Here is a 19,542-nt window from a genome sequence, read left to right as displayed (position 1 = left end):
AATATGAACCAAGTTTGAAGTCTCTGTGAAGACGACGTCCAAACTTATGGCTGATAACGTGAATTGGACACTTTTCTTGACAGTGACCTTGACCTTCCAAAATTTAATAATCTCCATCTTTTTACGTAACAGCTAATACCTAAAAATTTCACTACTCTACGACTTGAATTGTGGCGAGGAAGATGCTCACAAACAAACACACACACACACCATCAAGCACACAAACAGGGGCGAAAACATAACCTCCTTCCAACATCGTTGGCGGGGGTAATAATGACATCAAACTTACGAAAACTCTTCCTCCCAAACGAACGCACAGAACGAGATTAAATTCTAAGGATGAAAAAAGTCAATACGAGACTTGTGATGTTCCGAAGCAAAGGGATTTAGTTATGAAATGCAAAAGCGAAAAAATTCAAAAGTTATGCAGCATCTGAATTGCACTGTAAGGTTTTTCCTGTTTCTTGGAATTTTCCATTTGTGTTGTATCCGCCAGTCTATTATAGAAAAATAAGAAAAATAGTCTCTAGGAAAATAAGGAAGACAGGCTTGAAAAAAATAAGGAAAATAGTCATTAGAAAAATAAGGAAAATAGTAAAGACCTCTAAAAAAATATGGAAAATAGTCAATATCCCATTTACTTCATCACCTAACTGCTCAACCAAAAAAAGCAAAAAACCTCAGTACTCACTTCATTTACTTACAAAGAAAATTTACCACCAACATACTGAAGAAGAGGAGCTGGAGTGAGATATTTATATGCATGATGCTCAACGATGGAGGACAAGAGGAAAATTATGCAAAGTAAATGGAGAGAAGGAAACTGAATTTGACTAGTACATGGGGGGGGGGGGGGGGGACTCCCCGCTGCTGGGAGGAAGGACGATGGTGACTGGTACAATGCATGCACATACGCTACCGGGGTCTAAGCGATGTCAGGCAGGGCAGAAGATCGGATCTATGGTCTACCCACAAAACCAAAGTAAGGTCCCATACAAATGGGAAAAAAGCATATCAATAAAAGAATGGGGAATAATGATCCGCTTATAGAAGTGGAAAGCGTATATGTCTCCACCACCAACTTTTTTCCTTCCTCTTCTTTTTAACCTTTTCCAGGCTTGAGTTCCATCTCCCTTTAAGGTTGTGGAGATAAATGCATTCAGACGGAAATGAGGAAGAAATGTCTCAACGCATCCTTGAAACATTTTTCGTCCAATAGACATGACATGTCTTTCAAACGTTGTCCTGTTTCAAGGGTACGAAGACTTCATTCCAAGAAATGCCTCAAACACACACACACATACATGCATAGATGAATACATTCGATCACACGCATATATATATATATATATATATATATATATATATATATATATATATATATATATATATATATATTATTACTTCCTAAGCTACAACCATAATTGGAAAATCAGGATGCTATAAGCAAAAGGCCTCCAACAGAAAAATAACCCAGTGAGGAAAGGAAATGAGGAAATAAATAAACTACACGAGAAGCAACAATAAAAATAAAACCTCCATACATAAACTATATAAACTATATACAGTATATATATATATATATATATATATACAGTATATATATATACATATATATATATATATATATATATATATATACATATATATAGATATATATACATATATATATATATATATATATATATGTATATGTATATATATATACACACTATATATATATATATATATATATATATATATATATATATATATATATCACAGGCAGAATACAAGGGAGTACCCAAGCAGATTTTTAGCTATAAATAGACGAGTAATACTTTTTCTGAAGCCACATTAAAATTTTAAAACATAATTGAGCTTCTCGAAAAAAAAGTTACTAATCATTTACTAAAGTTAACGTCTTTAAGTTTATAACAGTTTGGTTTCCCCTGTACGAAGCTACAAGGGAATCTGTAGACGACTATTGGGGATCAAGACTACGAAATTTCCTCCAGAGAAAATCTTTGAAAGATATTTGTAAAACTTGTCCTGGATAGGGTCTACGATACAAGAACTACCCATTAATAATAAATCCTTTTGGCTTTCGAAAGCTACAGCCAATGTGGTGTCTGTTTATGCAAATAAATGCATCGAGTTATCAATTATATATTTCTTATTTGTATAAATAGTTCTATTAAACACAGCCACTGAGGGGGGGGGGGGCAAGCCAGCCTCAACTTGGTGCCGGTCCCAAGCCCGGGTAAATGGGGATTGTTGGCGGCAGGAAAGGCATCCGGCCATGAAAAATTAGCCAAACCAATATGACCAGTGAAAGTTGTGAAAATGAAATTAATTATAAATAGTTCTATTAAAACGAACCCTTGAATTGGACAGGAATGAAGTATTTACCGAGTTAATAACTTCCAAAATTACATTGGTGTTCGCACAAGATCCTACGTTACGATCTCCTTGGATAAATTATCATAATTTTTCTTGCTTGATTCCACTCCCCCCAACTCCTTTCATTGCGTTATGTCCAAGTGGGAAATCTCGAGCCGAGCTGACGTAATAGGATTTGGCTTTCAGCCTTGAGGACAGCTCGCACTTTCTTCACCGTGATTACCAATTATGCCAGGAAGACTGGGGAGATTCTGTGACAGAAATAAGCAAAACAGTACTAGTGAAGACAATCTTAATGTTGGTAAATGTGATGATGCTGGGCGACGGAAGAGATAATATTCTTATAGATGTTTCTGAAGCAGAAAGGTTTAGATAGCAATGGTAGGCGTAGTCAAGATTACAGAGCTGATAAAGAGTGTCACAACTGAAATGATCTGGTCATGTGTTGAGGATGTATAGTGGGGAAGGAGTAAGTAGGGCTTGGGAGGAACCTTCTTGTGAATGTTTATGAAAACGAGAGGTTTAGATAGCGATGGCAGGCGGAGTCAAGATTACACAGATGATAAGAGTTTCATCAATGAGATGGTCTGGCCATGTGATGAAGATTGATAGTGGGGATGGAGTGAGGAGGGCTTGGGAGGAACCTTCCTATGGATTTTTATGAAGCAGAAAAGTTAATATAACGATGGCAGGTGTAGTCAAGATTACAGAGGTGATAAGAGTGTCACCAGTGAGATGGTCTGACCACGTGTTGAAAATGGATAGTGGGGATGGAGTGGGGAAGTCTTGGGATGAACCTATTAAGAGGAGAAGATCAAGAGGGAGACAGAGAATTATATGTCGAAATAAGGTGAAGGATGATATGCAGAGAAGAGGTTTGGCGAAAGAGGACGTTTTTGATGATCGCATTAGAGAGTCCGCATCAGGCAACCGACCCCTTAATGTAAGGATAACGTGGGAAAGAACAAGATGCGTGTGATGGTGCAAAGAGATCCCAGCGATAAACAATAATACAATAAAAATACAACACGGATCAAACAAATAAATATTCGAATTGTAGCAATGAATTAACATTTATACCGCGCACATAAATTGATATTATTTTCAGTGTTATATATAACATCACCCAACACTAATGAAAGAATAATAATTCAAACCACAATCAGCGAAATATGCTATGGTAATAGCAAAGCCCAATTTCAGTTTGATACAATTGAAACATTGAAGAGAACCAACCTGTATCTGTTTTCGTCTGTCTTTCTGTTTCTTTAGAACCCCAGAATCAAACATTATCAAGAGATTATTCTATTTTCTCAATTATTTAATTTCTTGGAAAATTTTTCACCTAATAAATATATGGAAATCTAAGCACAATTTTAACATTTGTATTTGAGTAAACATACTAAATTGTAAATATCTATGAAAATTATGTTGAAACAGCCTCGTTTTATGATATATATATATATATATATATATATATATATATATATATATATCTAATATATATATACACATATATATATATATATATCTAATATATATATATATTTAATATATATAACGGATTTTGAGCGAAGCGAAAAATCTATTTTTGGGTGAGATGGCCATGTCGTCCTGATGGAAGTTCCAATAGGGTAGCTTCCTAGGGTATATTACAACTACGGCGATATTCCCAGAGAATTTACCTTAAGGTACCAGAATTCTAACTCCTGGAGCGAGTATCCCTCGTGAAAGGGATATCGCGACATATCAGAGGACGTATTCTAGACACGCCACATGGCAATCTACATCCTGGACAGAGATTTCGTCTCGTAGGAGGTGATTGGCGAGATACGAATTCGGGAAAGAAAAAGGGGAGCCGCTCCCAAGGCTTCCCTATCCTCCGATTCGTATGCGTGCCTGGCGCCAATCCTGGCGCCATCTGTATTCCTTGTAGCGTACACGAGGTGCTACAGATACTGTATGTAGGGAGGGGTCCTACAGCCCTTTCTTAGAAAGGCAAGGGCGGGTCCATCAGGACGACATGGCCATCTCACCCAAAAATAGATTTTTCGCTTCGTTCAAAATCCGTTTTTTGGGCTCAAGCCATGTCGTCCTGATGGAAGTGTACCAGAGCATTACTGTATCTGTGGATTCTCAGAACGTGCCGTACTCCCCGGAGGTAATTTTTTCCCGGTCGACTAGACCTAGAGACCTAAGATGTTACCGTTATACATCTTTTCAACTAACTATAAACTATGTTAGAGCTTCCTGCCCCCTACAGGGAAGAGTCCTACTAGACTCTGGAAAAGTCTCGAAGAGTACATATACCTATGTATGAATACCAGGCAAGCTAATATAGTGGTCTCGCCCTATATTAAGTAAAGCATAGTTTGTATAGAACCCCTGCGTCAATATATATTGACCAGTAATCCGCACAATACTTGTATTGGACAAAGGTTTATATCCGCATAGGAAGAAACTAATAAAACCGCCCTCGTCCCTTTATGGGACGGAGTCCTCCCATTAGGGGACTACATAAACCAATGCAACATAGCTTGCATAACAGAACAATTCTATCAGAATTATCCCAGATAAGATACATAGAATTAAATGCTCAACTATACCAATAAATTGACACAGGTGAAAGAGACGCAAGGTTCTCAAGAACAAGTTTATTGACAGACAATAAACAGACAGGTTAACAACAAATATATATATATATATAAAAGAGGATAACCCAAAACTTTAAGCATAAGTATGATAGTAAACAGAACTTGTTTATCTGAAAGAAAAACCATTAAACGCCACTTTAATAAGATACCGAGGTATCAAGTCATAAAAGTCTGTATTACAAATCAATCACATTAGCGTTAGAAACGCTCGGCACACATGTCTGTACTTATGCTAGGTTCACCTTTGAAAGAAGGAACAGTCTATGTAGGCACTTGGTGCCCTCATTTAGTTTGTAGTACAGTATGTACTTACACACTCACCCTGGACTTAATCGTCCCAATTAAGACCACTGTTCCTCGCAGAGTTAAACAGTAGGGTTAACTACACGACCCACTGGTACCACAGATCTCTTAAGTTCCTCTACTTGCTTCGCATAGTGGCGAAAGAACACCCTGGAAGACTTCCAGCCCGTGTATGAACGGAGATGTTCAAAATCCATACAATTAAAGAAATTTAGGGATGAGGTAACTTTCCTCGGATCGTGACCTGCGGGTGTACTGTCAGGATCCGCTCTGCGAATAAAATATGTGATTTTCGCTCTGAGTTGATTCAGAGATAAATTTGAGCCTGATGTTTCTCCCCTGAATAGTTGACCACCCTTGAAGTCTGAAGTTCTACGAAGATAGACCTTTAGGCATTCTACTGGACATAGAGATGCATCTTCTTTCAGAGGGCAGATTCTCCAGGGACCCCACCTGTTGGTGGGTAACTCATTCTTGGCGAGAAACGTAGGATCCGGAAACAGGTTCAGATCCCCCCCATCCAGGAACTGAACACGACCTGCCTCTCTCGAGAGGGCTACGATCTCACTAACCCTGGCCCCGGACGCGAGTGCAAATAGGAAAATAACTTTTTGCGTCAAATCCTTTAACGCACATTCTTCATTGCTCAACAGGGAGGCGAAATGAAGAACTTTGTCTAAAGACCATGAGATGGGCTTTGGAGGTGCTGAAGGTCTGAGCCTAGCGCAGGCTTTCGGAACTTTATTAAAGATCTCGTTGCCTAGGTCGATCTGGAAGGCAAATAAAATGGGTCTCATCAAAGCAGATGTACACACTGAAATCGTGTTAGCTGCCAACCCTTGGCCATGGAGGTGGATGAAGAAAGATAAGCAGAAGTCTGTTGAGATCTCCTGCGGATTCTTTGCCTTTACAAAGGCCACCCATTTTCTCCAAGATGACTCATATTGCCTTCTAGTCGATTTGCACTTATATTCCTCTAGGAAGTCTATGCTGGCTTTCGAAATCCCGAAACGCTTTCTCACCGCAAGGGCGATAAAATCATGAGCTGCAGGGTCCGGGTTTTCTGTAATGAAGCGCAGACAGTCGACTTCTGGACTCGCTGGGTCAGAACTGGATGTGGTAGCGGCACAAACTTCATCTGTAGTTCCAACGCCAAGGGGAACCACATACTGTTCGGCCACTTGTGGGCCACTATTGCCGCTACCCCCTTGAAGGATCTCACTTTGTTGAGAACCCTCAACAGAAGGTTGTGAGGAGGGAACAGATAAATCCTGGACCATCTGTTCCAGTCGAGGGACATCGCGTCCACTGCTTCCGCTAAGGGGTCCTCGTACGGGGACACGTACAGGGGCAACTTCTTGTTGTCTTTCGTCGCAAAGAGGTCTATCTGCAGTTCTGGGACTTGATTCAGAATGAAGGAGAATGATCCTGCGTCTAAGGACCATTCCGACTCTATCGGTGTGAACCTGGATAGAGCGTCCGCTGTCACATTGCGGACTCCTTGAAGGTGAACTGCCGACAGGTACCACTTCTTCTTTTCCGCCAATCGGAAAATGGCTAACATCACCTGGTTGAGAGGTGGTGACCTCGACCCTTGTCGATTCAAGCATCTCACAACCACCTCGCTGTCCATCACCAATCTTATGTGGATCGAGTGACGCGGGGAGACTTTCTTTAAGGTAAGGAGCACTGCCATAGCTTCTAGAAAGTTTATATGAAAGGTCCTGAATAGCTTGGACCAAGTCCCCTGGACTTTTTACTGATGAGAGTGACCTCCCCATCCCTCCTTTGAGGCGTCTGAGTGAATCGTCATCGACGGGGGAGGTGGCTGAAGAAGAACCGACTTCTTTAGATGTCTAGCTTGGGACCAAGGCCTGAGAAGAGTACGTAGCCGAGGCGGCACTGGTCTTCTCAGATCTCTTCGCGCGTTTGATGCATACCTTCTCCAAACTCCGGTTGCATCCTTTAGCTGTGCTCTTAGCACTGGGTCTGTCACTGAAGCAAACTGGAGAGAGCCTAGTACCCTCTCCTGTTCACGTCTTGATATCCTTTCGGAATCTAGAAGTCTCTTGACAGAGCCCGCTATCTCCTTCCTTTTCTTCGTCGGGATGGAGAAACTGTGTGACAAAAGGTCCCAGTGGATTCCCAGCCACTGGAACTTTTGGGATGGAGAAAGTCGAGACTTTTTTCTGTTGATCTTGAAGCCTAGGTACTCTAGGAACTGGATCACCTGACTGGAAGCTTGCAAGCATTCGGTCTCGGATGCTGCCCACACCAGCCAGTCGTCCAGGTAGGCTACTACCTGAATTCCCTTTAGGCGTAATTGTTTGAGAGCTGCGCTCGCAAGCTTCGTGAAAATCCTTGGGGCTATGTTTAGCCCGAATGGCATGGCTCTGAAGGCGTATAGTCTCCGTTGTAGCCTGAACCCTAGGTAGGGGGAGAGTCGACGGCTGATTGGAATGTGCCAATAGGCGTCTGACAAGTCTATAGAGACCGAGTATGCCCTCTTGGGCAGTAAGGTCCTTATGTGTTGCAGTGTTAGCATCTTGAATTTGCAATTCACTATGAACTTGTTGAGTGGCGACAAGTCCAGAATGACTTTGAGCTTTTCCGAGTCTTTCTTGGGAACACAAAACAGCCTCCCTTGGAATTTGATGGACTTCACCTTTCGGATCACCTTTTTCTCCAACAGTTCTTGAACGTACTCCTCCAGAACGGGGGTGGAGTGTTGGAAAAACCGAAGGCACGGGGGTGGAGTGCTGTACCAGCTCCAGCCCAGTCCATTCTTGAGTAGGCTTTGGGCCCAGGGATCGAAGGTCCAGCGATCCCAAAATTTCATCAGTCTCCCTCCTACCGGTATCGTTTCACTTGGACTGCCGTCCTGAGGTCTTGCCTCCCTGACCACGACCACCTCTGAATCCCCTTCCCCTTGAGGGGCGCCTAGACGAGCCTCTGGCTGCTCCTCTAGGTTTTGCACGAAAGGAAGAAGACTGTCCTTCGAACGTTGGGGTGAATGTGGTTGACTGACCTGGCACAGCCTGGGGTACCCACTGAAAAGTAGTCGGGGTTTGTGCCACCATCTGGGGCACTGGAGGCAATGGCAATTGCAGTTGCTGTTGCTGTCTAAAAGGCTTGGCTGGCCGAGACGGTAGCCTAGTCCTCATATTCTTCCTCTTTGGTTGAGGACCCTCATCCGGGGAAGACTTTCTTTTGATAGCCAGGCCCCACTTCTGGAGAAGGTTTCTATTCTCCACGGTGGCCTTATCAACAACTTCTTTGACCACATCGGTAGGGAAAAGGTCTTTTCCCCAAATGTTGGAGGAGATTAACTTCCTTGGCTCGTGTCTCACCGTAGCCCCGGTGAACACGAACTCCCTGCAAGCTCTCCTTGCCTTGACGAAGCTATAAAGGTCCTTCGTCACTGTGGCTAGGTGAGACTTAGCCACTACCATGAACATTTCATGGACCTTGGGGTCACTTGCCATCGTCTCAAGAGTAGTCTGATGAGACATTGAGGCAGCCAGTCTTTCTTTTGTCTCGAACTCTCTTCGTAAAAGAGTCGGACAGCTTGGGGAGGTCCTCGCCGAATTGCCGTCCGGCAATATCAGCCTCCAACTTTCCCACTGAGAATGTCAGATGGACATCCTTCCAGTCTTTGTGGTCCATAGGCAGGGCCAGCGACAAGGGTTTACACTCCTCCAGGGAGGGGCAAGGCTTGCCGGCCTCGACTGCCTTTAGGACAGCCGCAAACCCTTTCTGTAAAAAGGGGAAGGCTCTAGCAGGAGAGGACACAAAAGAAGGGAGCTTCTTGCTCAATGCAGCTACCTTCGAGTTAGAGAAGCCCCTCTCTTTCATCGAGGATGAAAGTAGGGCTTGAGCCTTAGCGTGGTCCATAATTATGACCTCCTTCGGCTCTGTCTCCTCCCTTGAAGCTGGTTCTTTTCTCAGCCGGACATAGCAGTCCGGATATGATGCCTTGCTGGGCCAGAATTCCACCTCCTCTAGGGGAACTGAACCCAGCTTATTCGAGATGACGATCTTTCCAGTCGTCATCGGCATGTGCTCAGCATACCTCCATGGGTTAGCATCTGAGCATAAGGGAAGGTCTTTCACATTGAGCCTTTTCCGGGGCCCACGTGATTCTGCCAGGGACTGCATACGCAGTTCCATAGCAGCGCCTTCTCCTGATTCTCCTTCTGCATTTGTTGGATCATTCCAACAATCGAAGAGAGGGCCTGTCCCAGTTCTACTGGGAGACCGGCCGATGTTGAGGGGATAGGCTCCGGAATCTGAACCGGAGTAGCTGACACCTCGTCGACCTCATCCTCTACGACATCCGGGGTTTGAACTTGATCCTGACCTTCTGCCCGGAGGTCTTGTTCCAAACGTTCGTCCAGGTCAGACATCCTGTCATCTAACTGGATGCTGGATGTCTTGCATCGCGACTGCGACTTCCACGTCCACCTGGACTTGATCTTGAGGGATCTCCTCTTGAGGCTGGGGAATCACTGCATCAGCTGATGCCTGGGGAAAAAGATACGCCCTCATCTTCTCATTTGGAAGATAAGGGCCAGAGGTGTTCTTCTTGAAGCCCCTTACCCAAGTACGAAGCTTCTCCCTTGCTATATCCCTTGATTCCGCCGTTCTAGGGGAATCAAAAGCCTCAGTAATCAGGTTAGTGCATACAGTACATACCTGAGGGTCCCAATACTGGAGATCATCCTTGGAGACAGCGCATGCTGCGTGTCTCCTACAACACTCATGTCCGCAGAGGTTCTTGCTGCGGACGTTGCAGAAAACATTTCCGCACTTCGGAGGGTCCTCCTGTAAAGAGAAGAAATTTCCATGAGTATCAAGTGAACTATGTATCACTGGATATGCATAGTATAGCATAACAATTCATAAAGGAAAGACACACACTTGTGTTTCCCTCACAACCCATTGTTGCAGCCTTCCAGATAATAAAATCAAAATGGTTTATCTCTTCTAGAGTAACCAATGCAAGGTTTCCAGAGGAAACAGGTGGAGCTCACACCTAAGCAATGATTTTAAAATCCTGGATAATAGACAGGAAAGAACTCAGCTTCCTATCTGAGGGCAACAGCAAAGGGATGTGCAAGAAAACACAATAGTGTTAGAAGACACAGTGCTGTACCAAAACCCTTACCATAGTTTTCTTCTTACTGTATATGTTATACTGAAGAATACTAGTACAGTATAGGGGGATGTGTGCCGGCCTGCCTTTGCCGGCCGGCACACACCACAACTAGCTTTAAAGTATACTACTTAACAGCTATAGGGCGGCAGCACTCTGGTTCAAATGCCTGTGCCGGTTGGCAGCAACTGCCGGCCGGTAACAGCCAATGTTGGCCGGCAATGGCTGCCGGCCAGCAACTACACAAGGTAGTACCCAGCTGCCGGCCACACTCTTGGTGACCGGCAGACAAGGGCTGACATAAGCCGGCCGGCAAAGGTACAAGACCGATGCCAGCCGGCAGCAAAAGAACCAGAGGACTACACCTGCCCGGCTGCCGGCCTCATAGGCCGGCAGCCGGGTCAGGTACAGCACTAGAAGAAAAATAGAATGGATGCCGGGATAAGAGTGTACACAACCTCCAAGCCCGGCAACCGAAAGAGTGCATATAAGGAAGGGGAGAAACTAATTCAGGCTTCCTGACCAATGCCGTCTGGCTCTGCCGGCAGGCATGGATGAGGGACCAAGAGAGGTCCGGGCAGCACTCGAAAACATAAGAGCTGCTGGCCGGCAAGGGGCTGAGTCTATTCCACATCCTAACCTATACTAGGTCCAGATGTAGAACGACGTACAGTACAGTAATGGCTCGGCCATTACGAAGAAAGAGGGGGAAGGGACAAGAGGGTCCTGCCAACCTTGCTTTAGTGACAGATCACCCGCAGCCAAGAAACTTATCTTAGCCTAAGGGAGATCTAAGGGGGAAGGCCAGCAATACTTGCCAGCTCCCAGAGCACCAAAGCAAGGAAGGCGTTGCTACTCCCAAGGAAAGAACTTATCCTCCCCCGAGAACAGCAACAAGCACTAGTCTGGTAGATCACAAAAGAAGGAAGCATATCCACAGAAACCTTCGGTAGTGACCTAAGGGAGCTAAGCTCCCTTTGTCTGTGTTAGGTCAGCGAGGGGGACTCAGCCCCAAGCCAGACAACGCAGACTCAGACTAAAAAACTCTGTTGTTCTGTCCCTCTTGAACCATACTACAGGAACAGGAAGGTACAGTAACACCCTAGTATAGTTTTATCGAAAATAAATTCGGAAAAAACCACTTAGGGATAAGCCCAAGGCTTAAACAGAGGGAAAGGGATTGCATACCTTCTCCGAAGAAAAGAAAGCAACCGGGGAGTATGATAAAGTATACTAAGGCTCCATAAGCAACTAGCCTAGGCACCAAGAGAATCGATTACCTAAATCACCGAAACTCACTCGTATACTATCTTGGAAATATTCCACACAGTCTAAAATGTATAAAATAGCCTAAAGCTTCAATAAAATTTTAATTACACTCGGAAAAACCATAATCATGCATGAAGTACTAGGACCAAACGACTAGGCTACATGGCCTAGCGTAGGCCAGAATGGCGAATACTTCGCCAAATAATACTAAGCACGAAAGGAAATCCTATGTAATGCTAAATAGCTAAAATTTATTAAAGCAAAACAACCAGGAATGTCGCTCTGACTAACTAATTTATACCTAGCGAGCGACAGCGTCCAAGACGCCTCTGGTAGGCTACGGCTCTTGTATCAAAGATTAATCCTATTAATCACTCAAAATTTTACCAAGAGCCTACATTTATACATAAAAGACACTATACTCAACTTATCAGAGGCCGACGAAGACGGAGAAGCCATGAAAAGTAGAATAAATCCAAGATTTGCGAGAAAAACAGGAAAAAACACCGAGTTGTTAAGCTACGCAAAAAGGAATACAGATGGCGCCAGGATTGGCGCCAGGCACGCATACGAATCGGAGGATAGGGAAGCCTTGGGAGCGGCTCCCCTTTTTCTTTCCCAAATTCGTATCTCGCCAATCACCTCCTACGAGACGAAATCTCTGTCCAGGATGTAGATTGCCATGTGGCGTGTCTAGAATACGTCCTCTGATATGTCGCGATATCCCTTTCACGAGGGATACTCGCTCCAGGAGTTAGAATTCTGGTACCTTAAGGTAAATTCTCTGGGAATATCGCCGTAGTTGTAATATACCCTAGGAAGCTACCCTATAGGAACTTCCATCAGGACGACATGGCTTGAGCCCAAATATATATATATATATATATATATATATATATATATATATATATATATATAATCTATTCTAATGTTGATACTGGTCATTGAATATTTTATATTTTTAAAATACTTTACATTTCTTATTCATTATATATATATATATATATATATATATATATATATATATATATATTCTATTTGCTATTCTCTTATATCTTTTCCTCACTGGGCTACTTTCCCTGTTGGAGCCCTTGAATTTCTAGCATTTTGCTTTTTCAACCAGGGTTGTAGCTCGCCTAATAATAATAATAATAATAATAATAATAATAATAATAACGTCAACGACTTATAGAATAGAAATATTTGGAAAAACGTAACTCAAGCGGCCGACCCTGCAATACAGTGGTACTAATAAAGCCGAAAGAACAACAATTTACTTCAACAGATTTTTTTATGGTCAAATAGTCGTAATTATCGTCATCTTTGATGATATTGGTGAATATTATAAGAGTCTTATCTCCAGTGTCCTCTTTTCGATTTTACAGTTTGAATGTTGGCACGAATTTATTGCCAAATTTCACGCCTTTCTCACACATGACAATCCAATTTAAAACCTGTACGTGACTGGAATACATTTCCCTGTTTTGAGAAGATTCAAGTACGAAGAACTTTAACGTATTGAAGATTTTATAAAGAATAACAAACATTAATTTGTGTCTTATATGGTTAAACCTTTAAACCTAACGTCTATGACCTTCGATGTCAGGATGCCAGAAAACTCAAAATACTTCAATTAATCTACTAGAGGGGCACTCAGTAGAGCGCAGACCTACGCCACGGCAGATTTTCTCGACCTTGACCTTGACCTTGACCTTTAATCTTAACATGTATCAATTCGTATGGATTTTCATACACTCAAATATGAACCAAGTTTGATGTCTCAGTGACAACGATGTCCAAACTTATGGCTGATTACGTTAATTGGACATTTTGCTTGACCGTGACCTTGACCTTCCTAAATTAAACCATTTCCAGCTTTTCACATAACAATTAATCCTTGCAAGTTTCATTACTCTACGATTAAAACTGTGGCCAGGAAGCTGTTCAAAATTTGATTTTCCAGCTTTTTACATAACACTTAATCCCTGCAAGTTTCACTACCCTAAGATTAAGAATGTGGCCAGAAAGCTGTTCACAAACACACACACAAATAAAACACATACACAAATAAACAAACACACATGTTGGCGGAGGTAATTAACAGTATAGGACTATCTTGTTGTCCATTAAAAAAGTTAATACATTTCTAAGCAGCCCTTTTTCTCTACTTGGCCTTAAAAAAAAAAAAAACAGCCATTACGCCGTCTATATTCTTTAGAAAAATCCTTACTAAGTAATAACTCTGAGAGTTCTATCGTTGAGTACCGGAAAAACTTTGCTGATCTTGACACAACATTAATTAACACTACCAAACATAATGTGTTTTCCTGTTATCCCATTACTAACGCTAGTTTTGTGGAAGGCCGATGTTGTAACGTCCCTGACATGTGAACGCCAGACTGGAGTTCGAGTCCCGCTCAAACTCGTTGGTTTCTTTGGTCACTGCAACTTTCCCATCCTTGTGAGTTAACTATGCAGGGTTTGGAGGAGCCTATGGGTCTATCTGCTGAATCATCAACAGCCATTACCTGGCCCTCCTTGGTCCTATCTTGGGTGGAGAGGGTGCTTGGGCGCTGATCATATCAGCAGCCATTGCATGGCCCTCCTTGGTCCTAGCTTGGGTGAAGAGGGAGCTTGGGTGCTTATCATATCAGCAGTCATGGCCTGGCCATCCTAGGACCTAGCTTGGGTGGAGAGGAGGCTTGGGCGCTTATCATACCAGCAGCCATTGCCTGGCCCTCCTTGGTCCTAACTTTGGTGGAGAGGGTACTTGGACGCTGATCATATCACCAGCCATTGCCTGGCCATCCTTGAGCCTAACTTTGGTGAAGAGGGTGCTTGGGCGCTGATCATAGGTATATAATGTCAGTCTCTAGGGCACTGTCCTGCTTGAAAGGGCAATGTCACTCTCCCTTGCCTCTGCTATTCATGAAAGGCCTTTAAACCTTTTTAAGAAACGAACAAACATCAATTGTTTTTATTATTATTACTAGCTAAGCTACGACTCCGGTTGTAAAAGCGGAATGCTACAAGCCCAAGGGCTCGTACAGGGAAAATAGCCCAGTGAAGAAAGGAAATAAGGAAACAGAATGGTGTGCCGGAGTGTACCCTTAAGCAAGAGAACTTTGACCACTAAGGACTGGCTCTTTCCTCCCACCGAGGTAATTACCACTGCAAGAGCTGTACAGTAATCAATCGGTCTTTCACGCTATCAAATGGGTATCGAACGGTCCTCGCACATGTTCTTGACGTGACCATTAGTTTGTTTTATGGGTTCCTCCTCTTCAAGGTTGAGAAGCCTAGAAGGGTTTCTTAACGCTTGGCCAACTTTAGATTGAAAATGCATGTCCTTTGTACCCCGTAAAAAAAGGTATTGACGGTTTCAGAGAGAGAGAGAGAGAGAGAGAGAGAGGGTCCTCTTTTGTGGTAGCTTATTGGAAACGTTCCTGCTTGGCGATCTACTGTGAGCTTTAGTTGTGGGGGGGGGGGGGGGGAGAGGCTTTGCTTGACGAGTCATCAGCAGCCACTGACTGACCCTTCCTGGTCCTAGCTTGGGTTGAGGGGGGGGGGTGGTGTTAGGCCTGGTTATATGTATATATTGTCAGTCTCTAGGGCATTGTCACTGTCCATTGCCTTTGCCACTCATGAACAACCTTTAACCTTTAATGGCCTAATCAAGGCCCTCCAGTTTTGATGGCGAATTGTTTTATCAGAGATAGACACATTCGTCGGTTTTTCCTCTTACACTAGATGTGTCCCAGGTTAGAGTCCCAAGTAACAATGCCCTATCAAGCAGGATAATGTCCTAGAGACTGACTATATATACATATGATCAGCGCCCAAGGCCCCTCTCCAACCAAGCTAGGATTAAGGAAGGCCAGGCAATGGCTGCTGCCGACTCAGCAGATGGACCTGTAGCCTCTCCAAAATACCCCATCCCTAGCTCACAAGGATGGTGAGGTTGCATCGACCAAAGGAACTAACGAGCTTGAACGGGATTTGAACCCCAGTCTGACGTTCACCAGTCAGGGATGATACCGCATCGGCCACCATATAATTTTAATAAGCGTTAATTCTCATACTGGGTTAAAATGGTTTTGTCATTAATAACGAAACTTGGCAGCTCATAATCCTTTGCTAAATCGAAAATGACAATAATTCTTTCAACGACATTTCCAAAACTTGACACCGGCTGTTGATTAGTTTGAAAATTGACATTGCGTCCAACTGCTAGTGTTGGCATGCAGTATCAAAGAGCAGCGTTATAATCACATGGTTAATTTATAATATACATTCGGGTCAAGCGAGTGTAAGCAATTTGAAAAATGAGGCAGCAAAATTATAATTTTTTTTTACTTGTGGTGGCCGATGCGGTAACGTCCCTGACTGGTGAACGCCAGACTGGGGTTCGAGTCCCACTAAACCTCGTTAGTTTCTTTGGTCGCTGCAACCTCACCATCCTTGTTAGCAAAGGATGGGGGATTTAGTGGAGCCTGTAGGTCTATCTGCTGAGTCATCAACAGCCATTGCCTGGCCCTCCTTGGTCCTAGCTTGGGTGCAGAGGGGCTTGGACGCTGATCATATGTATATATGGTCAGTCTCTAGAGCATTGTCCTACTTGATAGGGCAATGTCACTGTCCCTTGCCCCTGCCATTCATGAGCGGCCTTTAAACCTTTAAACCATATTCATTTTATATAAAATCTGCCATTATTAAATCTGATGGGTTTAGAGATATCAAATACGGCTGAGTCACCAGCAGCCATTACCTGGCCCTCCCTGGTCCTGGCTTCATGGAGAAGGGACTTGGGGGCTGATTATATGTTTATGATCATTCTCTAGGGCGTTGTCCTGTTCCTTGCCTGCGCCATTCATGAGCGACCTTTAAACTGTGTAAATTTCAGATAGTTTACCCTGTTATCATATTAGATTTGAGTCTTGACGGATTTAAAACTATTGAAACAAGAGTATCGATTTTTTTTTCTAAAAGTATTAAAAAATAATGAATAAATTAAGAAAGTGAATAAAGTAAACATTGAATATAGATTATTTATATAACCTATATGTGATGAGAACGACTTTATCAGATTTCGATTATTATTATTATTATTATTATTGTTGTTGTTGTTGTTGTCGTTGTTATTAGTATCATCATTATTGTTATTATTATTATTATTATTACTATCATTATTATCATTATCATTATGATGGTGATTATTATTATTATTATTATTATTATTATTATTATTATTATTATTATTATTATTATTATTTAGACTGTAGGCGTATTGGAAATCTGCAAAATAAAATGCAAAAATCTTCAAATATCTTAAGGAAGTACATTCTAAAAAACAAACATTTCTAGCCATTATTAAATATCAAGAAAGAATTGAAAATAGAATGAAAGAAAACTTCACAATTCTATTTAATAATGAATTCACAATCGCCGGATATATCGGCTGTCCAATGACGCGAGCTTTGGAAACATATCAAATGTAATATTTCTTGTTAAATGGCGTTTACTGATCTGCAGCCATCAATGAAAATGGACATGAACATCACACAAATGTTTCACAGATACATTATCATAAATGGGAATATAGCTGTTTTTCAATAACATGGAAACGTATGAGAGAGAGAGAGAGAGAGAGAGAGAGAGAGAGAGAGAGAGAGAGAGAGAGAGAGAGAGAGAGAGAGAGAGAGAGCGTTTACGAAACTTATAGTTTTTTCATTTTTCCCTTTTTCCTTTCCTCACTGGGCTATTTTCCATGTTGGAGCCCCTGGGCTTATAGCATCCTGCTTTTCCAACTAGGGTTGTACCTCAGCAAGTAATAATAATAATAATAATAATAATAATAATAATAATAATATAAATGTACTCTAGCTCAGCAAGTGATAATAATAATAATAATAATAATAATAATAATGATAACAATAATATAAATGTACTCTAGACAAAGGAGAGAGAGAGAGAGAGAGAGAGAGAGAGAGAGAGAGAGAGAGAGAGAGAGAGCAAGTTATTCATCGCTCAATAGTTCCCAAACGAGATACTGTGGTGGGTGTCGGCCAAATTGCAACTTGAAAACTAAATGAAGTCGTGAAATCTGTATTTCTCGAGCACAAAGCAGACATTTCTCTTTTTTTCACTCAAAGGGTATTTTTCATGACTTTCCTTTGCGTACCTTGCACATTCCAGCACTAGAAATCGTTCACTCCACTCAATATTAAATTGTAGAATTGGCAAGCTAAAAGTAGCTGATAATATATATATATATATACAGTGATACCTCGGTAGTCGAACGACTCTATACTCGAACAATTCGGAGTTCGACCAAAATTTTCGAGAAATTTTTGCTGCGGTGCTCGACCAAAAATTCGGTACTCGACCAGCCGAACACGTGACGACCGCATGGGCTTTGTGATGATCGCGCCATCTCGGCCACTCTCGCTTGTTCGGGAAGCATCAGTTCTCTCGAGAGCGTCACTCAGACAACGCGCGATCAGCATTCGTTGTGATTTAGTGATTTTCAGTGCTTTTAATTGCTTTTTTAGCTTTCATAATGAGTCCCAAGAAAGTAATGAGTGTTAAGGGGAAGGAGAAGAGGAAAACAGTGCGAACAACGATCGAGTTGAAGAAGGAAATTATAGCGAAATATGAGAATGGTGTACGAGTGTCCGATTTAGCGGTAGAATACGGAATGGCGAAGTCGACCATTTCTACGTTTTTAAAGCATAAAGAAATGATTAAGAAGGCGAATGTTGCAACGGGAGTTACGGCGGTAACTAAGCAAAGGCCACAAGTGATTGAGGAGATGGAAAAGTTGCTTTTAATATTTATTAAAGAAAAACAGTTGGCCGGGGAAAGTGTTAGTGAAGCGTTCATTTGTGAAAAAGCGTTGCATATCTATGAAGAATTAGTGAAGAAAAGTCCGAGTACCAGTGAAAGTGATTCATTTACATTTAAAGCGAGCAGGGGTTGGTTTGAAAAGTTTCGTAATAGAACAGGTATTCATCGTGTTACTAGGCATGGGGAGGCAGCTAGTTCGGATCAAATTGCAGCCGATAAATACGTGGGGGAATTCGATCGGTACATAAATGAACAAAATTTGATCGCACAACAAGTCTTTAATTGTGATGAGACTGGGTTATTTTGGAAGAAAATGCCAGCCAATACGTACATTACCAAGGACGAGACGAAGATGCCAGGTCACAAGCCAATGAAAGATAGGCTAACATTGTTGCTGTGTGCAAATGCAAGTGGCGATTGCAAGATCAAACCCTTGTTAGTGTACCACTCGGACAACCCCCGGGTGTTCAAACGAAATAATATTTGTAAAAGTGCACTACCAGTTATGTGGCGCTCGAACACTAAATCTTGGGTCACAAGACAATTCTTTACTGAGTGGATAAACGAAGTGTTTGCCCCCCAGGTTAAGGCTTACCTCATTGAAAAGAGCTTGCCAATGAAATGTCTTCTGGTTATGGACAATGCTCCTGCACATCCTCCAGGTCTCGAGGATGACTTGAAAGAAGAATACAGCTTTATCAAAATCAAATTCTTGCCCCCCAATACTACTCCCATACTCCAGCCCATGGACCAACAGGTCATTTCAAACTTCAAAAAACTCTATACCAAGGCCCTTTTCAGAAAGTGTTTTGAAGTGACCAGTGACACGAAGTTGACCCTAAAGGAATTCTGGAAGGAACACTTCAGCATCCTCAACTCTGTTAACATGATTGACCAAGCTTGGCGAGGTGTGACCTATAGGACATTGAACTC

The sequence above is a fragment of the Palaemon carinicauda genome, chromosome 3 (genome assembly GCF_036898095.1).
Source record: "Palaemon carinicauda isolate YSFRI2023 chromosome 3, ASM3689809v2, whole genome shotgun sequence".
Lineage (NCBI taxonomy): Eukaryota > Metazoa > Arthropoda > Malacostraca > Decapoda > Palaemonidae > Palaemon > Palaemon carinicauda.
Note: the sequence above shows the minus strand (reverse complement) of the source record.